At 41.3% G+C, this 24,828-nt stretch overlaps 1 protein-coding gene across 1 annotated transcript in view; it reads right to left on the bottom strand.

The window, feature by feature from the left end:
• The window catches only part of LOC309389251 (uncharacterized protein C1orf21), a 144,787-nt gene extending 120,199 nt beyond the window's left edge, over positions 1–24,588 (bottom strand). The window contains exon 1 of the mRNA XM_081947394.1: positions 23,874–24,588. The gene's annotated coding sequence lies outside the window, so the exon portion shown is untranslated. The remainder of the gene's footprint in view (positions 1–23,873) is intronic.
• Between the last annotated feature and the right edge of the window lie 240 nt (positions 24,589–24,828).

The following is a 24,828-nucleotide window of genomic DNA, read 5'->3' as shown; positions in this document are numbered from 1 at the left end:
AAATAAGGCATTCAATGTATAGTATAGATCACCAATATATATCAACCTTTCTTTCACATACATGCAAACCACCATTACAGACGCAAACACCAAAACACACTCACACATGCCTTTCTTCTTCCAGGAGAAGCAACAAAAAAAGAAGAAATAGACCAGATGGTGATGCTTTCAGGAGATAGAGTAGTTGCATGAAGAAAGACGGAAGGAAACTGGATGGTGGTGAGCAACAGAAGAGGATACTGGATAGGGATAGGGGGGGGGGGGGGAACATAATCCAATTTAAGCATTATTTTAAAGATGGGGGGAATAAAAATATAGTCAGGTAAATTACAGAGATAATAGCAATAGTATTTATATACCACTTCATAATGCTTTTACAGACCTCTCTAAGCAGTTTGCAGAGTTAGCATATTGTCCCCAACAATCTGGGTCCTCATTTTACCACAATACTGCATTCTAACCACTGGGCCACCATGGCTCCTGATGAGCTCTGTAACTCCAGAGGCAGCTAGCAATAGCTAAATGGAACTTTCAAAGACACACACACACTCATTCTACTCACTGTAAACACCCTGCTCCCCAATTCATAGGTAATTATGAAAAACTTCAACTTCCAGGAAATGGTGTGGAATACTATAACTCTCAACTCAAGGGCCATCAATGAGATTGAGGGTGAGTTTCTATTGATAAACACTTCCAATTCAAACATGAATTACTGTTCCCAGTGTTCAAAATAACACAATGCTTTTTTGAAACATGATATCTGAACCTTTTATTTGGACTATTTCTCACATTGTACTACCATATTTTCAAAGTTCAAAATATAAACACATGGATACATAAAATAAGCATAAAATAAGCATAAAATAAGAATCGCCTTGAGGTTAGTCCATCTACTCCGATATTTATCATCTAGTGACCATATGCTTCTGGAGCTTACAGATATAAAAATGTTAGGCTTCACCAAATTATTACTTTTCTTACTGTATAATTTTCAGAGATAATTTTATATATCTAGGAGACTCTACATAAGCCATTTTAAAAAAAACAGCACCATCATTTATGAATTTAGACAGTGACTATCATAATAATCTTGTAATAGTGGAATCCATAAATTCAATATTCTGCAATCAGATACTATTTAAATTAGCATTATAAACCATTAGATTTCTGGGCACCAAGCAGAGACAATGATGGGAATTGTAAACTAGCATGTTTAGATGGAGAAAGTTGTTTTAAGCTAATTATAAATTTAACTGAAGCTCAAAAGCTACAAGGTGCCATAGTTTAAAATCTGATCTCGTAAAAATGCATAAAAGATTTTGTTCTTCTTTTAACAACTCCTGTATTCCAGCTAGCTAGATCATTCTTAAACCTCTGGGTTAACTTATTAAAATAATGAATAATAATACTGTAGAACCAATACCTCTGAATACACCAGTGAGAACTATTTTATATATAATGACATCAAAATATTTAATTTAAAAAAAGAATTCTGAATTTTGAAGTGTCTTTCTGAGCTACTTTGGCTCAAACATGCACGTTAAGGAGTATGCAGAAAGCCAACTCTGGGTTGTTCACAAATACCTCTCTTGGTAGCTATTGGGATATCTGCTATTCCTGACCTTAATTTTCTATCAAATTCTTTTAATTAAACAAGGGAACTTGACCGTCTGCATATCAGAGTACCAGCTTTAAACATCATTTTATTTATAAGCATTCTTCTACTTCCTACATTGCCACACTGACATTTTTTTAAAAATATTGAATAGTTCTCCAGAAAAAAAAGTACTGAGAGACAGCTTGACTGCTAATAAACAATTTTATAAGTAGCTGCATCCCTCATGGCAGCTATTTTGTGAATAAGATGCGACCCTCATGATGGTTTCTAATGGCTCTAAAAAATCCAAATGTATCTACTCATCCCACAAGATCAACTATCTCTAATATGTAAACATATAAAGATCCCACATTTTAAAGAAAATTCCATAATGTAATTCACAGGAAGGAAACTATGTATTTGGGAAACTAACTAGCAAATAATGATTTAGAACATTCAAAAGATCTAAAAAAAACCTCCATAGTAGCTGCTGCAAATCATGGTATCCATATGGGAAATGCATGACATTGCAGTTTTACTCCTAAAATAAGCTTAACATTAAAGAAAAAAGTTGATTTCAACCCAAAACCTAGAGAGAAGAAACTTTGATCTTGTTCAGGTGCATGGCATAGGTCCAATCACATCCACCATGACCATCTTTAAAACAACATCCCTACTTAAGCACCGCAGGTGACTGCAGGAATCATTCATTGTTTTGCATTGCCTGAATCCAGTAATTATGATTAATTTATACTTCCATTTTCTATGGACCCGGGCAATTGAATTAATTCATTAAACCATGGTTCAATTAACCACTGGTAAATGTATTGTATAAACATGAGAAATTAATAATAATGAATGAGAGAGATGCAAAATTAAATCACATTAACTTGGAATATACTTCATTATTCTTTGGTCAGGAAACATAAAAAATAAACTATAATTAATAATCAGTGGAACTGCTTAACTGTAATACAAAACTGCAAATATTTTGATATATAACTAAGGGATTGAGAATATCCCTTAAAGTATTACAGAATTCAGATTATTCACAGTCGATAGCCATCTAAGTAAAAAAAAAAGTATATTTCTTCTATCTCCTATCCGTGATATATCTGAAAAAAATAACCTAATCATTAGAGCCTTAATATTTTTTTTAATTATATTAGGCTTCAGGGAAGCTTCCTGAAGCCTCCGGAAGGCGAAAAACCTCCCAACGTGCAAACCGAAAGTTTGGGAATAGACTTCCGGTTTGTGCTTTGGACTGTGTTTCGTCCTCCAGAGGCCCAGAGGGAGAAAAATGGCTTTCCTAGAAAGCCTCTGGAGCCTGGAGAGGGTAAAAAATGGGTCCACCATGCCATCATGTGCCAAAAATGGGGGGAGGGCGGGAGGACATGCACAGATGCATGGGGCACACAGAATTATGGATGTGGGCACACATGCACATACCCCACCGCACTCCCCCCGCGCTCCCCCGCTTTTGGATGTAATGGCAAAAGGGTTAGCCATCACTGTTATATAGTCTTACACAATATTTTAAAAAGGCAGAAACATTGAAAATCTTCATGTAGAATGAAATAGATTTTGAGTAACTTAGAAATTTTTATCATATAAAATGTTCCACAATGAACACAAAATCTCCTAATTAAAGAGAAATTGAATAAATGTAAGTTAACAGAGAGACATTCTTGACTGTTGCATGAAAGATACATTGTGTAGTTCACAAATTATGAACAGTAAAATTAATTATGTTACATAAAATACAAATCAACATACTGTATTTTATTTCTGCTTTGCTTAGAGATGGGTTGAAACATTTGAAGAAACAGAAATACCAGAGTTTCTGTTTCTAAAGAATTCAGTAACTAACCATTTCCATTAAAGCCCCCAAATTATATATTAATTGACATCAAGGATTTTTAAACATATGCTTCATGGTGAAAAAGAAGTGAAAGCTGACAACCAAACAGGGAAATTTTCAAAATAAAAATTACTCAAGAATTTGGTCCTCTGCATGCTAGCTTCTCCCTTAAAAGATATGCAGCAGGGAATCTGGCTGGAACCAGGTTAATAATCAGACAGAAAAGGTTTATACCCTATTAATAAACATAACAAAGATAAAAACTAAATAATGTATGTAGAGTTGTTGTTAACTCTGATCCTAATGACTAAGTTACATTTTCTGATTCCTTACTAATTCAAATGGCAATGAATGAAATGAAGTTAAGCACTCCTATTGTACTGCAAACAATATTGTCACCTGGATTCATAAAAAGGAATACTACAAGCTATTACTTCCCTAAGCACTATTTTCATTAATACCTAACTTGAACTTCAAAATGCCTGAATAACAATAGCAATAGCACTTAAGACTTATATACCGCTTCACAGTGTGTTACACCCATCTCTAAGCAGTTTACAGAGTCAGCATATTGCCTCCAATAATCTGGGTCCTTATTTTAACGACTTCGAAAGGAGGCGAGTCAACCTTGAGCTGGTGAGACTCGAACTACTGAACTGCGGGACATATTTTTAAAACACCCATTTCCTATATTAATATACTTTCAAAACCAGAAGAATAAATTAAGAAAATGGCTCTAAAGTTGACTGTTACTGTAGTAAAGTTTGAGCTAACCTAATCGCCAATTACATCAAACATTACTAATGTACACTGAGCAGAATCAGATTCAACTCCCGCTACAAGCACATGATTTAAGACCAGTCACTGTCTTTCAACACAAATGATCCTACAGAGCTATCGTGGAGAAAAAATGGTGGTATGGGACAATATCAAAAGAAAAGTGTAAAAATAAGTACTTCCAACAAGCAGGATACAATACTGCTATTAGTCTTTGATGGCATAGCTGCAACAGGGTCAAAATGTTCTTTACAATCATCGAAATGGCAGCTCATCCTACAGAGCTCTGAAAAGGGATCATTTCTATATAGAAAAATGATTCTAGGAAAATTTAGCAAAATATAGCCTCAAGTAATAGAAAAGCAATTTCTCTTTGTGCAACCTAACCATTAAGGCACGTGGCTGTAGAAATTAGAGACTGAGGGAGTTGATATTTGTTCACATAGAAAGAACGTTGGTCTTACCTGAACGTCTTTTTCGGGAGAGTGGAGGGAGGGGTCACTGAAGGGTTATTACAGCCTGATTGGTCCATTTGACTGAGAGAAAACTTCTTAGCCTTCGGCTTCTCCCGTTGGCTCCCAGTTTCCGCGATGTCAGGTCAGCGTCTGCATGATGTAAGAAGACAAGGGAAAGCCGCCCCGGGCCACCCGATCCTACCCCTCCCAGACCCTGTCTATCTAACTAGGGTGGGAGAGTGACCCCTCCCTCCACTCTCCCGAAAAAGACGTTCAGGTAAGACCAACGTTCTTTTTCCAGTAGAGTGGAGGGAGGGGTCACTGAAGGGACATACCCACGCTACGTCCCAGGGAGGGGAGACTGGGTCTCAGGGGGAGGATCGGCCACCACCCGCTGGAGAACCCTCCGCCCAAAGGATGCCTCAGCCGAGGCATAAGAGTCCAGGCGATAGTGTTTTATAAAAGGAGTAGGGGAGGCCCAGGTGGCCGCGCGACAGATGTCCTCAAAGGGCGCCCTTGTGGCCCAGGCCGCTGAGGAGGCCGCACTGCGAGTAGAGTGGGCCGTAATCCCAGACGGGGGAGATTTACCTGAGGCTCCATAGGCCTCAACGATGGCCAACCTGATCCACCTCCCAATAGTGGAAGACGAGACCTTCTTGCCTAGGGAACCTGGGTGAAACGAGACAAACAACGCCTCGGATTTACGAATGCCCTCCGTCCGTTTCAGATAAATACGGAGGGCCCTGCGTACATCCAATCGATGCCACGCCTGTTCTCTCTCCCTTGTTGGATTTGGGCAAAAATTAGGTAGGACAATTTCCTGGGCCCTATGAAACAGGGTATTGACCTTCGGAATGAACGAAGGGTCTAAACGCAATACCACCCTGTCCTGGTGGATCATGCAAAGGTCGCTTCTAACAGAAAGGGCCCCCAACTCAGAGATACGCCTGGCCGATGTAATGGCCACTAAAAACACTACCTTCAGTGATAGGAGGCGCATGTGGACCGACCTGAGCGGTTCAAAGGGAGACCCCGTCAGTGCCTTCAGGACGATGGTAAGGTCCCATGTAGGGAATCTATGGACCGGAGGCGGACGGATGTTGGCCGCCCCTTTAAGGAACCTCTTCACCAACGGAGAGCGAGAGAGGGTAGAGGGACCCTCCCCTCCTAATATAGTGGATAAGGCCGCTACCTGTCGCTTGAGAGTATTATGGGACAACCCATCCTCTAATCCTTTTTGAAGAAATTCTAGAACGTCTGGAACCGTGGCCCTGGCTGGATCCACCCCCCTGGGGCTACACCACTTCGCGAAGGCCGACCAGGTGGCGTTATAGATTCTCACTGTGGACGGTTTCCTAGCTGCCTCTAAGGTGGCTATGACCCCCGATGACAGCTTCCTCCGTTTCAGCAATCCCCTCTCAAGAGCCACGCGGTCAGATGCAGCCACTGCGGCTCTGGGTGAACTAAGACCCCCTGATACAAGACTACCTCTTCCGGTGGGATTCTCCAGGGATCTACGACCGAGAGCTGGACCAGGTCCGCAAACCATGGTCTCCTCGGCCAATATGGGGCTAACAGAATGACGGATGCCCTCTCTGTGACTACCTTCCGAATGGTTCTGGGAATGAGGGGAAGGGGAGGGAAGGCGTAGAGGAGACCCGGAGGCCACCGGGTCCTGAGAGCATCCGCTCCTTCTGCAGCTGGGGTCTTGAATCTGGTGAAAAATCTCGGCAGCTGCGTGTTGCTGGGGGAGGCAAACAGGTCCACAAGGGGGTTGCCGAACCTGAGGCAGATCTTTCGAAACAACTCTGGATCTAGCTGCCACTCGCCGTTGTCCAGAGTCGCCCGGCTCAACCAGTCTGCCTGGTGATTGGACGTCCCCGCAATATGTTCTGCCGCAATGGAGGCCAAGTGTCTCTCCGCCCATAGGCCTAATGTCTGTGCCTCCCGCCAGAGGGCTCGGGAATGAGTCCCGCCTTGCCGGTTTACATGAGCTTTCGTCGCTACATTGTCCGTAAGTAGTAGGACATGTCGCCCCTGTAGCTGTCGGTTGAAAGTCCGGAGGGCCAGTCTCGCGGCCTTGAGTTCGAGCCAATTTATATTGTGTCTGAGGTCCGAGGCAGTCCAACGTCCCTGGGCCATGTCGGACCCCATCACGGCCCCCCAGCCGTAAAGGCTCGCATCCGTCGTGACTTGTACTCTCTCCGGCTCCCAAATAGAGGCCCCCTGTCGCAATGCTGGGGACATCCACCACTTGAGCGAGCGTCTCACTTCCGACGTTAAGCGAAGCGGTCGTAGAGAGTTGCTCAACATTCTCCTTTGGGCCGGTATTAAGGCCCACTGAAGGGGGCGCAGATGCAGGCGGGCCCAGGGAACTATCCCTATGCAGGATACCATCTTCCCCAGGAGTTGTGATAGAGTCAGGGTGGAAACGGACCTTTTTGCCCTGATTGACCTGATCAACTGCGTCAGACTGTTTAAGCGGTCTGGGGACAGGCGGACCCGACCCGACTGGGAATCTATCACTGTCCCTAAATGCAGAATCTGTCTGGATGGGGATAGATGGCTCTTGGGAAAGTTCACTGAGAAACCTAGCGTCTGGAGCCACTGGATGGTCAGCTGGAGGTCTGCCCTGGCTCTGGGAAGAGACCCTGCTTGCACTAAGACGTCGTCCAGGTAACACTGGAGCCTGACTGGAATGGATCTCAGGTAAGCGGCCAGAGCCGCCAGGACCTTGGTGAACGTCCGAGGGGCCGAGGCCAGGCCGAATGGCAGGGCCCGGTACTGATAGTGTCTGCCCTTGTGGGAAAATCTCAGAAATTGACGGTGAGACCGAAGGATGGGGATGTGAAGGTAGGCCTCCGTCAGGTCTACCGAGGCCATATAATCCCCCTTTCGAATGCCCTGCAAGATTGATTTGAGGGAGGCCATCTTGAAGCGCCTGTAAACTAGAAACTGATTCAGACGCTTCAGGTCGAGAATCGCCCTCCAACCCCCCGAGGTCTTCGGGACTACAAAAAGATTTGAATAGTAGCCCCGCCCCCTCTCCGGTTCCGGAACGACCTCCACCGCTCTGATTTCCAGAAGGTGTGAAACGGCGAGGTCCATGAGATGACGGCGTTCCGGATCCCGGGATGGGGAGAAAACTTTGAAGCGCTTCGGGGGATAGGAGAGGAATTCCAACCTTAGGCCGTGGCGAATGGTCGCCCGGACCCAACCGTCTGTTGTGATCTGGTCCCACTTGTCCGCGTATAACGCGAGGCGGCCGCCTATGGGATGACTCGGATTTGAGTCATTTCCCTCTGCGGAAGGGACGGCCGCCCCCCCCGCGAAAGGGCCGCTTGGACTGGGACTGGTATCTGGAGCGGTCCTGAAAACTTTGTCTGTTGTATGGCCTATCCTGTCTGTACTGCTGAAAACGGGGCTCCTGCTCCCTGTCATAAGCCCTGAAGGAAGGCCTGCGATACGGGTGACTACGAGTTTCGGCCTTCTTGGTGGAGGTGGGCATCACCTTCTTCTTATCCTTATTCTCCACCAAGATTGGGTCTAGGGCAGACCCAAACAGATTGGGGCCCGCGAAAGGGGCAGCTATTAAATCCCATTTGGCTTTATTATCGATCTGCCAATTTCTAAGCCAAAGGAGTCGGCGAGCGGCCACGGAGGTGGCCAAGGCGCTGGAGCCGAATCGCATCGCATCCAGGGTTGCGTCGGCCGAGTACTGGCAGGCCGCCATGATTTTAGTTAAATCCTGATGGATGCGGTCATCCTGGATCGGGATACGATCCTGGAGTTGGCGGAGCCACATAACGGTCGTGCGATTGAAATACGAGGCGGCAGCCGCCGCCCGCATTGCCCATGCGGAGGCCTTGTAATTTTTCCGCAGGGTGAGCTCCGCCCTTTTATCCTCCGGCTTAAGCTTATCAGCGGCATCCCCCGAGACCACTGGGGAAGACGAGACCAGGGCAGCTATAGGTTGATCTATGGCCGGAAGCTGGATGGCCTGAAGGAAGGCCTTTTCCATGTTATAAGCCCGCCTGTCATTGCTGCCAGGGGGGGGAAAATTTGAAGGCCTAGCCCACTGACTAGTGGCTACTTCCAGGAACAACGGAGGGGCAGGGATCTCCTCTTTATTAGTGGCCGTGTTAGAGAACATCACCATATCCGGATCCCTGGGCGGGGGCACTGTGGGGTCCCCTGTGCCTACCTTAGTGGTCCTCCTGGCCTTCTTCAGTAGGGGCTTAAACATGGCCTGGATGAATAAATTGGAGGAGGTGGGCTGGTCAGTGGCTGCATCCTCCTCCTCAGAGAAACCCCAGTCGTCCTGACGCCGGGCCTCTTCTCTGGAGGAGACCTCGCTCATGAGGGAAGGAGAAGAAGTTCTGGACCTGTTCCTACTGAAAGGAGTAATCTTGCCATGCCGGGAAGGCCTGTCCCTTTGAGCTATTCCCTTGGCAATGGCTGCAGAGACTAATCTTTTAAGATTCTCAGGGAGGTGTTCTAGATCCTCCTCGTCCCAGTCAGAATCATAATCCTGGGAACTATGGCCCCTGTGGGACCTCCTACCCCGCGAGGAACATGCAGAGGGGCCCTCCAAAGGGTCATCTCCATCCAAGCCCCCTGTCCCAGGGGGAGTTGGGGAATGGGGGGAAGCCCCTCGGGCTTCACTCCTAACTGATCTGGCTGAGGAGGAAGATGGAGAAGAAGGGCTGAATCCCCTGTTGACAGAGGGGGAATGGCAAGGGGCTTCCGACCTGGGGGATCTAGATCTAGGTCTGGGATCCCTAGCCTGCCTCTTTTCTGCCCTCTCAATGGCCCTTTCAAGGGCTCTGGAACGCCTAAGCTCGTCCCTTTGTCTAGCCCTGGAAGGTCTATCCTCAGTGGTAGGCCGAGAAGCTCGAGGCCTAGCTGAGACTGTGGGGCCTGACTCCCCTTCTGGGGCCTGGGCGGTTGCGGATTGAGCGACTTCAGAACGCGCTGCCATCGCCCCACTCACGTGCACGATGAAATGACTGATAAGCAGGCAAAGTCCTTGTAGTCTCTGAGCCCGGTGCTGGGTTGAAACAGCTCAGCTTGGGCCTGCGATGCCCCTTCGTTAAAGCTATTGTGTCAGGGCCTGCCACGTGCTCAAAATGGCCGCCGGCTTGAGTTGCGGCCGTTTTTTCTCTTCAGGCGGCCGCTAAAATGGCGCGCGCGCCGCCGCTTGCCTCCCCGGCCGTTCAGATGGCCAAGCGACCCCACAAGCGTTGTGTAGCTCTAATTCTCTTGTCGCCGGTCTTCACGCCCGGCAAAGGCCGCTGGCGCTCCGGTCTGTGCTCGCGCCGCCGCCGAGAGCACCGCCGACTCGGGAGAGGCGACGCGGCCGAATTTGGGGCTTGCCGGTCTTCACGCGCGGCAAAAAGGGGCCGCCGGCGCTGCGGCTGATTAACGGGTCGTCGGGGGAGGAGTTGGGAGCTGTAAATCCCCCGGCACGCCCGAGACTCCAGGAATCAGCCGGGGGGAAGAAAAAGCCCAGACTGCAATTTAAGAATGCGAGGAGAAAGTCTTACTCGGCTCTCCCTGCTTAATTGGGACAGAGGAAGATGTCCCACTGGGCACAGCTCCTTCTACTCTACGTTTTCTTTAAATTTGAAATATCCAATGTCTGAAAAACTGTCTAAGATAGTACTCACAATCACTGGGAACCAAACTATAGTCTGATGGACCTTCTGACTGAGAGGAAACTGGGAGCCAACGGGAGAAGCCGAAGGCTAAGAAGTTTTCTCTCAGTCAAATGGACCAATCAGGCTGTAATAACCCTTCAGTGACCCCTCCCTCCACTCTACTGGAAAAGAATAGATTTTCAGACAAATTTTGTGATTTATATAAAAATTCATAATTTGTAAGAATTATATTCTAAAACGTAGTATTAAGTTTTCATTCTTAATTCTTTTTGGAATAATAGAATATATTAAAATAAAGAATCTAAATAGTTTTTTCCCTTTCTTGCAAAAGGAAAAATATCCTAAAATATGAACTAAAACTCATCATATTATGTATACACTTAAAATTACATCTTTTTTTTTACACTACAGTTTTCATTGTCTCAAGCCAGCAAAGCAATCAACAGATGCCGTATAGGGTACTACCTACAATATATTCTCTTGAAAGAAACAAACAAACAAAAAATGCAGCAAAATTACCAAAAATTCCAGAAAAATAAAAAGCATCAGTCAAAATCAGTGAATTTCAGATTATGCACAAAAGATATCTTAAATATGATTGACAAGAAATTTAAAATCTTCTCATCAAACATGTTATTTCATTGGAATACATCTGACTAAACAAGACAATCATATCTACACTGGGTTAACATATTGGGATAAATCATGTCTTATTTTACCAATATAATTGGGTGGGTTTTGAAATGGTCTATAAGCAAATGTATTGCTAGGAGATTCCCGTTTACCTTGATGCTAACAGGCCATGTTGTGATAGGAGCCATTCTGTTAATGAGGAAGTCTCCATCTTCCATATTACTATATAAGAAACATAATATACTCTCAATATTTTAAATGGGTCCATTCCATTCATTATGATTATGGGTCCCTGCCTCATTTCAGTCCTCTTGCTACTTGATATGTATTTCTTTCTTTCAACTATTAGTCACTATCCTGAAGTCCCTTATCTTATTCAGTCTTCACAGGTTCTTCTAGCATATAATTTGTATTTTTTTAAAAATTAAAGATAACATAATAACTAACAGAAGTTAATGCAGAATAAAGAGAAGGGACAGAGGGAAGCTTCTGATTTCCTTTGCAATAAATACAAGTATGATGACAAAGTTATCAGCCATAAATTGTAGATATTGTCTTTTCTCTAATCAAACAAATTAATTTAATAATCTCTGCAAGGAGTCATTACTGGTTCTTTTGTAATCTGCCTCTTATTCTTCAGCGAGGTGGTTAATACTGTCCTACTCTATTGTCAGAGTACCATTTTGGTTTCTTAAAAACTAGCTCTCAGAAAACTACATTGGTTATTGGTGTGTTATTGACAACACCGGACTACGCAGACCTGTTTAGTCTACATTGTGATCATCTTGTTCTTAATGTCTTTCAGAAAATTGATGTGCATTTAGAAGTATTTTAAAAGTACTTACTTGCCCTGAAGCAGGCTCATTCATATCCCCATCTCACAGAGATTACCCTACATACACAGCTACATTTCCTCTTATAGATGCTGATAGAGCTAAATCAGCTATTCAAGGAATTAGTGAAATTATCTCAGTAAACATACTTTAGAGGTTAGCCATTGCTGTAGATAATCTCTCATATCAAAAATTGAATAATCTCACTAATATGAACATTGTCTGAAATTATAATTTACTGTTTTTAAACTTTGCTCAAATTTTAATTACAAACATGTTTCTGTGCAAAATTCTCCTTCAGTTCATAATATAAAACAAGAATCTGCAGGCTTAGTTAGCAAAACAGGAGACGCATTTATGCAGCTACAGCAACATTTGAACAATCTGTTTTCAAAATGACGTTATAAGCATAAGGAAAACGTTGGACTTTAATGCAGTCTTGGTTTATTATCTAATTAATTACCTTGATAACTGCAATAAAACATAATCAGATGTTTCATATATTTGGATATAACTTAACAATACTTCTTGAAACATCTTGTTTAGAACTACATTGAAAAATCTGAGCTTACATGCATCATTATCTTTGTCTCTAAATCTATCATAATAATATCTACTTGAAATAATCTGGTTTTTCTTATAAATAAATTTAGCTTCTTTAACAAGGGGGTGAACCACTAAGAAATTCACCAATTTGCTGGTTAGATTACTTTAATGAGAAATTGAGAATACCACACAACTGAAAAACAAGAATTTGTTTTTGATTTCAGATTCTTATAATTAAGACCTAATTCTACTTTGTGAAATCCCTTCCTATCAAACATACACAAATTGTGTTTCACAGACTGTCTTCTTTGGGAAGAATTCTGGATATTCTCTGAAACTCAAGATTCAAAAGGAATGTACTGTTTGGGAAAAAGAAAAAAAATCCAGATTGGTTCAGATGTCCTATGCCATTCCGGGACAGTTCAGTGATAAACTGTACTGACCAGGATACCACAAGCTGCTTCCCATATGGAGCATTTATTTTTGAATATGGCCAATCCAGTGACAGGATGGATCACTGTGGAATACGTCAGAAAATTCTATTCCTGAATCAGTGAGCTGTCCTTAATTACGAATATCTGCTATTCAGAAAATTAGTAATACATATTGCGAGGGAAGAATTCTAAACAGAAATTTATTATTCTTGTTATATGCAATTTTCCTCTTTGAAAATAAAGTCTGTTTTATTTTATACCTCTTCTTTGAAATAAGTTGAGTATATGGCTACACTGGAGTAGATCAGACTTAAATTGTTGTGTGAAACTCAGCCATTCTCATAGCAGCCTGGGTGAACCAGATCCTCACTTTATGCCATTATATGGTTTATGTGAGCATAATATGCTATGAGAACACAAGATTTGTATTTTTTTAAATACAGTATTGCACTTAATTTAATGTGTAGTTTCTTTTCACAAAAATTCGCATGCTTAGCACTTTACAGTGACAAATGTATTTCATAATAATGTGTTAAATTGTCTTTCACTTTATACACACGCAGTCATATATATTCATAAATGAAGACTGATATATTGAAAACTTTACTAACACAATTACACACATCTCATGCACAAACTATATAAGCAAGCATCTCCAAAATGAAATCTGTAAAGGCTTAGGTAATAGATCTAGTACATCTGACTATAGTCTCTTCACATTAACACAGTGCAGGTAAGACAAGTTGTACACTGTACTTTGATGCCTTGCCAGTGATTCAAAAGGTGACTCTACCTGATATATATGGTGTAATGATAACAAGCTGCAAACATTCCAAGATTTATTTATTTATTTTGCTATGAAGCAATGCCAGAGAACAGAACACATGGTAGGTTAAGAAAAACAGATTTAACTTAAGCCATTCAAATGGTTTCAGTCACACAGGCAATTCCTCTTAATAATCAAGCAATTCAAGCAAAGAGATTTATTTTTAAAAAGTTATATAAAAAGAATACTAGCTCAAGGGTGATACATCAGCAATAAAATGGAAAACTACCCTGAAGTGAATTTGTATATTCATAGGCAATTAAAATTTATCTGAGAGAAACATTATAGACCAAGGAAGCAAACCTGACCAACTATTCTGTGTCAGATCATCAAATAGTAATCTGGCACAGAGGTGGGTTGCTAATCTTTTTACTACTGGTTTGGGTGCGCTTGTGTGTGCACACAACACTTCTGCGCGTGCCACTACTACCGGTTCGGCCGATGTGGGCTGAACTGGCAGCAACCCGCCTCTGGTCCGATCACTGGGATAGAGAAAAACAAAACTTCCAATGATCAATAATTTGGGATTTTAAAAAGTGGCAAGAAAGCTGTTAATTTAATGGCAGAGATATCATATTAAACAGGCAATAGATTATTTGCATGATGATTACTGGATTTTATTATATCTACCAGCCCATCACCAGGAATACTGTGGGCATACGACCTGAGGAAACTCCCAATACTGACTAATAATGAGCAACAACTTCCTTGGGGATAAAAAGAACATTCCAGCAATTGCTTAATCAGCACTTGTTAAATATGTAAATCAAGCTCACATCCATGAAAATGTTTGCACTGTAGAGGGCAGTCTTTGGGGGATATTGTTTTAAATAGTGTACAGCTTGGCGTTATCCGTGAACCAGATCACTAAAAACTATTCAAACACTGCCTTAGTACAAATGTGGAAACCTGTAATACCATGCAGTACTAGAAAAGAAAAAGGGAGAAAGAAAACAATGCAATCTGCAATTTTGTGTCCTGGTTTAAGCAATCTAAATTTAAACAATTTGCATGCATACTAAGCATACTTTATAAAAGTATTTGGTAGGGTGGAAATTAAAAACAAAGCAAAATAATAGAGAAATTGTAAGCTAATATGAAAGTTCATTAATATGAACAAGAATTATGGTAGATGTACTAAGTTTATAGATGAACCAAGGAAGGAGGATATATTCATACACAGAACTCCCAAAGGCCATTGCTGTGTTGGAATTTGGAACCATCTCTCTCATGGGCAAAGCTCGTGTATGTCTGTTTACACCTGGGATGTAATGGTTGAACCAAATCTCAGCATAGGAAAATGAACAATAGATATAAATTTGTTTTTGTTTTTATATCAGCTGTCTTTCATTGTAGAAATTCAATACTATTCATAGTCAAAAGTATTCCACATCTGTGGGCATACTTAAAGCAGCACAGAATTATCAGCCATATTTTGGAAATGGACAGCGAAATATTCTTTGTCTTCCTAACACCCTTTATCTTTTCATGTTGTTATTTTTATTTTTATTTTCTAGAATAAGGTCAGAAACAATGATCAATCTTACTAATGACGTTGGGTTATCATTTTTTTTAATTTTACATTCTTCTGTTTCATAAGTGTTTAAAATGACAGCATTATTTATACTAAACAGGGTTTGTTGCAAGAACCTCTTTAAAGTAATCCATAGGGCTAAGCCAACATTTTAATGATCAGTTACAATTTGATGAAGAGATTAGCTACTTAAATAATGCAATACCAAATGTGATGCTGTTTTTTCCAACCTACAAAAAATGTGTCATTTCCAAATTGGAGAGCTCATTTTATGTTTGAAAAATCATAATGGAACAACTTATACCTATCCACTGCATATGAATATTCAACATCATTTACCAGTTGTGATCCTTTTATAGAACTGAAGGCATTTCAAACAAACATATCATTTAGCACCTTTGATCATTTTTTAGTTTACTTGGTTGGAATCACTCAACTCACCAGCCAAATGTAAAAACCTCAATTCCTTCAGTCTACTCATGAGGAGCAACTCTCCAGAGTACAGGTGGGTGATCTCATGATCTCTCCTTTTTCCAGAGAAACCTTGCTGGCCATAAGTTACCATTTGACCTCCAATCTCCACCTCAATGCTCTCCTTCAGAGACAACCACTTTGCCACGAATTCCCCCCCCCCCCAGAAGTCCCCTCTTTGATCAGAAATTAATCTGGCCAATGAACACGTTAGCCTGCTCTGCTCCCAAATGCTCCTGCTTTTTTTAAAGGGTTCTGTAACTGTTCCATTAATAGCTTAGTAATATAAACCACTGCTGCAGGGATCACATAAACTATGAGCGAATGGCAATAATCCCCAAAGTGTGTGTCAGGACAAACTAGTGTTCCTGAAGGCCTTGTAGCAAGGGAAAAATGAAATATAATACATGTGCCTGCAAATACAAAAAAAACCCACCCACAGTTAAGATTAAAAGGTTGTGCCAAAGGATAGATTAGAATCAGGATCTCTCTCAGTTAACATTCCTGGCCAATGTGACAAAGGCACTCATGAAACTTCATTTATCCATGTCTTTACTGCTACTGAGCAATGTTTGCGCAGACAAGAAGTCTTTTCACTAACTGAAAGTCTGCTAACCTTCATTTTTGGAAACTGCCACAATAATTATGTTTTACTGACTTTGGTCCTATCCACAATGGTCTGGTTTTCACACAGCACCACATCATAATAGATGCATCTGCCTGCCTAGTTGAACCAACTTATTAACTTATTAAGAATGAGCTATACCTTTTCAGGTCCTTTCATAGAATTTTACCTTATTAAGAAATGGTCATATGATCACCTTTTGCAACCTTCTGACAAGCAAAATCAATAGGGAAGCCAGATTCACTTAACAACCGTGTTACTAACTTAACAACTGCAATGATTCACTTAACAACTGTGGCAAGAAAAGTTGTAAATGAGGCAAAACCCACTTAACAAATGTTTTACTTAACAACATAAAATTTGGGCTCAATTGTGGTCCAGGACTATGTATTTTTGATTTGAAGATACTCTGATGAGCTTTTGAAGGATCTCCAGATTATAAAGAACAGCTTCGAGCACTATAGTTTTATGAAAATGCCACTTTTAATGATATTTTACTGCAAGTTTTAAAGTTACATTCAACTGCATGTATACAATCTTACTACCTTTATTTATTTACCAATAGAATGATTTGCAACAGAATTTCTGAATACACAAAGCAATAGGGAACATACCCAATATGTTCATTAGTTTAACACTATCATAACGCTTGTTTTTACCAGTTTGTGCTGGATGCAACATATACATTTTATCCTAGAGTTTCCTATGATTTTGATACCATGACACCCCAAATTCCTAACCACTTTGGCTACTGGTTAAAAAATTTTAGATGCTCATTCCGAACGTATTTTCTACAAAATGAATTTTATTAAACTGCACTTGAGAAGTAAGTGAATGCAGAAGTTTTAACTCCCATTATAATAATTTGTGTAAGGGTTACTTATTGACTCTTCAGGCATTCTTTCTAACTATCAAGAAATCGGCTTTTGAAAATACAATAGTATCAAGAAACTTAAAGAAATATATTGTGTTTATTACTTCAAAAATGCTTTGGATTATGGCTAAGAATTAGGAATCCCTGTCCAACCCTATGTTCAACTCAGATTAGAAGACAATATGGCAGTATTTCTTTTAATTTCTTGTCATTAAGCATAAAGGAATTTACTTGAGATTCTAAATGACCTCTCATCCAGGCACTGTTGAGATCTGCATAGCTATCTACAAACATACGGCAAACATAAATTCATAAAATAGTGAATAATTTTTGTTGCAGTGTTGAATACAAATTCCATTTATTTTTCATTTTCTTCCTTCTCTTTATGATTCTGACTGATAATAAGAAAGTAGTTCCAGGGGTATGTCTGGCTGAAATATGCAGATATTCAACATAAAATCCTGGTTCTATTTGTTCACTTGGGGGTCCAGCTTCTAGAGCTTCAGTTATGATTATGATTAGCTACAGGCAACACATTAGATTACAGGTGAAACTCAAAAAATTAGAATATTGTGCAAAAGTTCATTTATTTCAGTAATGCAACTTAAAAGGTGAAACTAATATATGAGATAAGACTCATTACATGCAAAACAAGACAGTTCAAGCCGTGATTTGTCATAATTGTTATGATTATGGCGTACAGCTCATGAAAACCCCAAATCCACCATCTCAGAAAATTAGAATATTACATGCAATCAATAAAACAAGGATTGTACATAGAACAATATCGGACCTCTGAAAAGTATTTTTTTTTTATTTCTTAGATTTTTAGACCGCCCCCTCTCCCAACAAGGGACTCGGGGCGGTGTATAAGCATGCATATGTACTCAGTATAAGCATGCATATGTACTCAGTACTTGTTTTGGGCCCCTTTTGCAGCAATTATTGCCTCAATACAGCGTGGCATGGAAGCTATCAGCCTGTGGCACTGCTGAGGTGTTGTGGAAGACCAGGATGCTTCAATAGCGGCCTTCAGTTCTTCTGCATTGTTCGGTCTCATGTCTCCCATCTTTCTCTTGGCAATGCCCCATAGATTCTCTAAGGGGTTCAGGTCAGGCGAGTTTGCTGGCCAATCAAGCACAGTAATCCCACAGTCATTGAACCAGGTTTTGGTGCTTTTGGCAGTGTGGGCAGCTGGAAAATGAGGTCAGCATCTCCATAAAGCTCGTCTGCGGAAGGAAGCATGAAGTGCTTCAAAATCCCCTCGTAGACAGCTGCGTTGACCCTGGTCTTAATGAAGCACAGTGGTCCAAAGTCCTGTTGCTCCTTGGTCCAAAGTCCTCTTTTCCAATGAGAGCAACTTTTGCCAAAAGCACCAAAAACTGGTTCAATGACTGTGGGATTACTGTGCTTGATTGGCCTCTCAATTCTTCCTCCATATTCTGGGTCCTTGGTTTCCAAATGAGATGCAAAAGTTGCTCTCATCAGAAAAGAGGACTTTGGACCACTGTGTTTCATTAAGAACAGGGTCAACGCAGCCGTCTACCAGACGATTTTGGAGCACTTCATGCTTCCTTCTGCAGATGATCTCAGGGTGCTGCAACTGTCATAAATACATGCCAGTTGCCAAGCACCCAAATTTTGATCATGTGACCATGGAGACATTGCAAAAGGTCGTAAGTGTGAAAAACAATCCTAACTCATTTTTTAAAGTACTGTTATAATTTTGAACTTCCACTAAACAATTTGCTGTAAGTCAAAGAATACCTGTATTGCTATTGTGCTATTGGTATATATTATCTACTTGCATTTAAAGAATGAACAGAATATTGTCATAACCACCCCAGCAGGTAGATTTGAAAGGAACTAATAAGAAGTTTAAAAGGTTGATGGTATGCTAAGAAGTAGAACAAGTCATACTTATTTTTCTTAAGAGGAAGACTAGGTTTTTCTCAAACCGCATCTTTCATATAACCCTGCACCTACATATTCTAGGTATAATAATTATGGAAGTTGTTCATCAGTCCTCTTATAAGTGTATTTATTTTGTTATTCTTATTATTGTACATATTTTAGGTATATCCTGTCTTTCCACTAAAACAAAAGGCAGCCCTAATGGAAACCTTCCCTCATTTTATCTCATCAAGGTAAAATTTTCATCCTCTCTTTTTAGGATGAAAAATAATGTTTGGCCAAGTCATCAAAGCAGGGTTTCAATTGGGCTTCTTCTTAGACCCAGTTCAACATTTTAATTATTGTATCACACTGATTCTCTTAAAAGTACACACCTCCAGCCAAGAAGTGATAGTAGAAATAGTAGAAAGTTGCTTATGCTGTTGAAGAATAAGATTCTTCAACAGCATAAGCAACTTTCTACTATTTCCAGAATGTAGTCCAACATTTCAGTTGTATAGGACAATAAAATATAGTCACATATAGTTTAGTCTGATTCTCCTTTTTCAATGGAAAAAAAAGCATCTCCGGTAAAGAGTACTTGTTTGTGTGTCCACCTTATCCGAACATTATTGAAATATACAAAAATCAAAACCAAAACCCTATATCTTTTGATATAAATTATACTATTTACCCGAAGCAAAGGTAGAAAAGTTTAATTTTAAAAAGCACTCCCTCCCCCTTTCTTTTCCATCCTTTCACATTTTCTGCCCATAGTTCACAGGGCTAGAAAACAAATGCATATAAAATACTGTCAGATGCATATGCTATAGAAAGAGACATAGTCCAATTCATTGTCTCAGACATAATTGACCCAAAAGAAGCAGTTAGGAAGATACACCCATACAGCAGGAACCCAAGATCCTCTTGGTCTGCCATTGTGTAAGAAGTCACTCTTTATCTATTCATGTTGCTTGCTGTGAGGGCAACTATAACCCCTAAAGTAAAAGCACAATATAAATATGACAAAATTAAGGATATTCACAGGGATAGCTCAGCTCAGTCTAACAAGAGCCATTCAGTATGCAAACCATAAAGCCACTAGCCGCAAAAAGGGATGTTCCTCGGTCACAACTGAAAGAAGGAAATTTCCTTAAATGGCACATCTACTCTTGGCCAACTATACACCCCCCCCCCCCTCAAACTGTATCATACAGAACAGCCATAGCAGGAAACATAGGTTGTTGTTATCTTTTTGGCAAGCCAATGCTGTATAAAGCAACCTGCAAAGGAACAGTGTAACAGCTCACAGAGCACTGTTGGCATAGCAACAGACAGGCCCACCACAGTGTTATTTTTACTCCAGACCTCCACTCCCATACTTAAAAAGTCCATTTTCTAAACTCAGTAGCAAGGTATTACTTCACTTCTATGATGCTTACTGACTCTGGGATCAATTCTATGACCCTAAACTCTAGCAAGTGTCACTGTATGGCAAACATTTTATCACAATAGAAGCCTCTTGCATCAAATCTTAGAACTGTAGAGTAAAATATGCAGATATCACTCCCTTTCAAACCATCACAAAAATGTTAGTCAAAAACAATTATTATAATATAAGGCACTTTTTAATTGATGAAATATTTTCTCACTTACCCCGAAAACTATCCTGAAACCAATCATGAATAAATGACAAAAAATGACAATTTTCACATCATGTTCCATTCTTTGACTTTTCCAAATGCATGCATACATAAACCCACATACAATCCTATATCGGTCAAACAAGATAAGAAATAAATGCCTAAAAAGTTGTAAGGCCACATATGGAAGTCTGAGAGAAGAAAAAAATAAAAATTGCAGTGTTGTGAAAGACTAAAGTTCACTTTAAAAAAAAGATTTCTGTTTGACAAAAGCATCCACCTTCTGTCTATCAATCTTTAAGAATATTGAATGTTGTAAGAGGGAACTTTGCACAGATGTTGTCTACTAACACCCAGTCCCAAAGCCTGTTGCAAGACAGAAAGTGAAAAATGGCTTTCAGCCGCCAATATTATTGCACAACAAAACACACACCCTGCTGTGTTCTGCTGCTGCTATAACATAAGCTATCAAAAAAGGAATATGACATGGAGTTTCAGCATACGTTACTGAATTGAGAAAAGATAAGTCATAATACTTGGGACTTGTCATTCTGAAGATATATAATACAGGTATTATCAACATAGCTGCAAACCAGAACTTTGAACAATCCCAGTGCTTAAATCTTTCCCCCTACCACACAAAATTTCTGACAATCCATCCTTGTCTTTAAACTTTACAAATAAATTAATCATAATTAGCAAAACTTCCTGAGGCACACAGTGACAAAACGCAGAGCCTAAAATATATATCAACTTTCTGTTATAATTAAAATTATGAGGCCGTTAAATGTTTTTAAGATATCAAAATAGAGTCACCTATACACTCAGACATAACAGCCAGTAAGAAGAATGTAAAAATTATGTGCAACTATAGTAAATTGCTAGTCTGAATCCCTTTTCTACATCATGCTATTACATTTGGTATATTCATATGGTTCAATTAAGGATTAGGGCTCCCTTGTTACACTTTAGCATCTAGTAACTTACCTACAATGTTTCAGTGTTAATAAAACTAGTGTCGTTTTTCTTATATTAAAATATGATTGTATATGTTCAGAATACTGAAAACAAATTTCATACCGACTTGCTTATATGACCAAGAATCATTCCCTAGACAATCAGGCAAGGCAGCATCACTAAATAATCTGACATCATTTTTTTTTTTACCAACTCAGAATTTTATGAGAGGTATGCATGATTTAATCAAAATATTTAAATAGAGATCAATGAAGTTAATATATAAGTAAATCTGCTCATCCAAAAAGTTAATATGATATATATTATAAGGAAATAAGATTTAGAGAAAATGCCAACTGTTAAAACTTCTCAGCATTAGGATAAGCTGTCTAAGTTGTAAAATCTCCTCCCTTCTGGAGAGGATTTAAAAAAAAGATAAATCAACATGTGTTGGGAAAATTTCGTCATAGTATCTCAGCTTCAGAACCGAGAAGGGGCTACAGTAGGTTAACTAATTCCTTTTGAATTCTAAGTAGTTTCTTGCAAATAGAAACTCTTCACAGCACCAAATGAATAGAACATGAAATTTGATTCTACTGAACAGCAGTGCATTTGAAATCATCTGTCAGATAAATGAGAACTGTCTGATTGCAATCTTGAAGCTGTAGGGCAGAGCTTTCCAACCTTGACCACTGTGTGGACTTCAATTCCCAGAATTCCCTAGCCATTTCAATGCATACGTCTTTGAATACTTAGCATGCAATGGGCAAACTCATCCCACCATTCCAGAATTATTCTTCACTAGCATACATAAGCAGCAAACAGCAGCTTTCTATCACAAACAGGAAAAACTCATAGCAGTATAAATCACACAAAGAAAACCTTGTGCAAAAATGGCTCTCTAATGCAGTTATTTCCAAAAATACAACTGATACATATAAGAGCCAATGAATGGCAAATAAACAAACAAACAAATAACTCTTCCAAGTTTGCAATACAGTAACACCTCCAAAAGTACTGACACTCCCTAAAGAAATGAAGCTTTTATGCACTAATTGGAGATATTATAGGGAGGCGCCTTTATTACTACTACTCACACTGCTAAATGCAGCTTGAAAATAAACAGGAAGCCCTCCACTGGCCTCTTTGGGAGGAAGTATAAAACCGCAAACATATATAAATTTATATAAATGTGTGTGTATGAGTATGTATGTATGTATGTATGTATGTATCATCATGCCAGGGAAAGCAGAGTCTGACACCTACAGTTAAGTCAGCAATAATGTAAATGCTGGCTTTCTTATAGACATTGCACATTGAAATGTATTTTCTTTTAACTGGAGAGGATAACAGCAGGATTTTAAGACCTAAGTCGTTTGGTTGTTTTTCCTTTTCTTTTTTTTAAAGAAAGAAGAAATTCCCAAAAGGAACTTGCGGCAATTATTATTAGTTAACTTTTACAAATGAAACACAAAAACAATAGGTGCATTTCAGCTACTCCTTCAAACAACTGTCAGCAGCTACATGACTGGAATATTCCGATTAAGTCTGGCTCCCAGTATAGCACTGAGAAGTATTTATGTCTGAATTCCTCTATGGGGAAACAACATGCATACAAAAATAAACAACAGAGACATTCATCTTTTTTTTGGGGGGGGGGGGTTCTTCTCCAGAATAACTGGAACTGAAGGAGATGAGAAATCAGATTATTTTTCCCTCATCAACCCAAGGCATGGCTTGTCACCTAGCAGAAGGCATTCAGATACCGTATTGGGAAGCAGAGCAACCCAAAAGCACCAAAACAAAAAAAGGTCAACATTAAATGAGAGAGAAAGAAAGAGAGAGAGAGATGAAAGACGGTCAATCAAAGATGAAAGACGGTCAATCAAATCCTGGAGGGCCTAAATCACCTGCCAACCCATCTAAACCAAGCCCCGTATGAGGAAAGACGCTCGCCCTCAGCAACTTAGTCGAAGGGGAGGATGCTTGGGTGCCTTTTGCTCAGCGCCAAGCTCTGGGTCGCAGCTTAACGCCAAACGTCCAAAGTGCGAATAAACCAGGCCTCCCAGGATCTGGAAAAGGCAGAAGCAGCAGCAGCAGCAGCATCGCTTTCCTTCCAGCGCCAGCAGCAGATCCTTAATTCTCTCCCGGGGAGAGGGGGGGGGGTTCCTCTTTGACGGGCGCGCGTTGACATGCACGCGAGTGGGGCGACCCCCGAGCGATTGCGAGGCTGGCTGTGTATCGCTCTCACCTTAGGAGCTCCGCTGCCGAACGGCCTTGGCCGTCTCCCCTCTCAGCCCCGACGGCCGGGCTTTCAAGAAGTGCCTTCTTGGGCTTCGGGTCCCGGTTTGACGGCGGGGCTTGCTAGTTTGCGGGGCTGCTCCGGCTGCTGCACGGTAGATTGGGGGGCAGGAGAAGGTCGCGAGTTGCAGTCCGTCCGCGCGACCGCCGAGGCAGCAGCAGGGGGAGAGCAAGCGCGAGGCTGGGGAAAGAGACCGAGGGAGCGAGCGAGCTGGCAGGCGGCGGCGGCGGCGGTGGCGGCAGCAGCCTAGGCAAACAGGCGGGCGCTGGGCGGCCTCTCCGGGGAGTCGGAGGCGGGACCGAAGCGAGGAAGGGGCGGGACGCGCAGCAACGGCTCTGGAGAGCAGGAGAAAGAGGAACTCGGCCCGGGAAGAAATAAATGGAAAAAACGAGAACGACGTGGGAGCGGTGCGGCTCGTTGCAACCCGCTCTTCCTTTACGCATGTCCTACTTGAGCCTGCCAGCCTTCCGGAGCGAAACTCCTCCCTCCGGCCCAGGGTGCCCACGCAAAAAGCATCCTTTTTTCCCCTTCCTCCTCCCAGCCGCTTGACAGAATTGCAGCGGGAAGGGGGAGTATGGGGAGTGGGAAACAGCTGGTAAGCACACCTGGCTCCGCTCAAGAAGCCCGCAGGAGGAGAGACCTCGCCCCACCTTCAATAGCGGCGCTGCACCGACAGAGGCGTCAAAACGAAGCGGTAGAATCCCGAGGTGTTTGGCTGGACTGTGCCACTTCGGATGGCCAACGCGGGGGAGGGGTGGGAATATCGTGCTTTTGTCTTAGAAAAAGTTACTGCAAAAGAAAGAACGACGCCGAACGTTTTCTATCGCTGCGTTATTTTTTTCGCTGTGGGAAAAAAAATCCCTTTGGGTCTCCTGTGTCAAAACAAAGCAATTGCCAGAGTAGA

Source organism: Natrix helvetica (genome assembly GCF_964273705.1).
Source record: "Natrix helvetica genome assembly, chromosome: 3".
In the NCBI taxonomy this organism is placed as follows: Eukaryota; Metazoa; Chordata; class Lepidosauria; order Squamata; family Natricidae; genus Natrix; species Natrix helvetica.
This window is presented reverse-complemented; position numbering and strand designations above follow the sequence as displayed.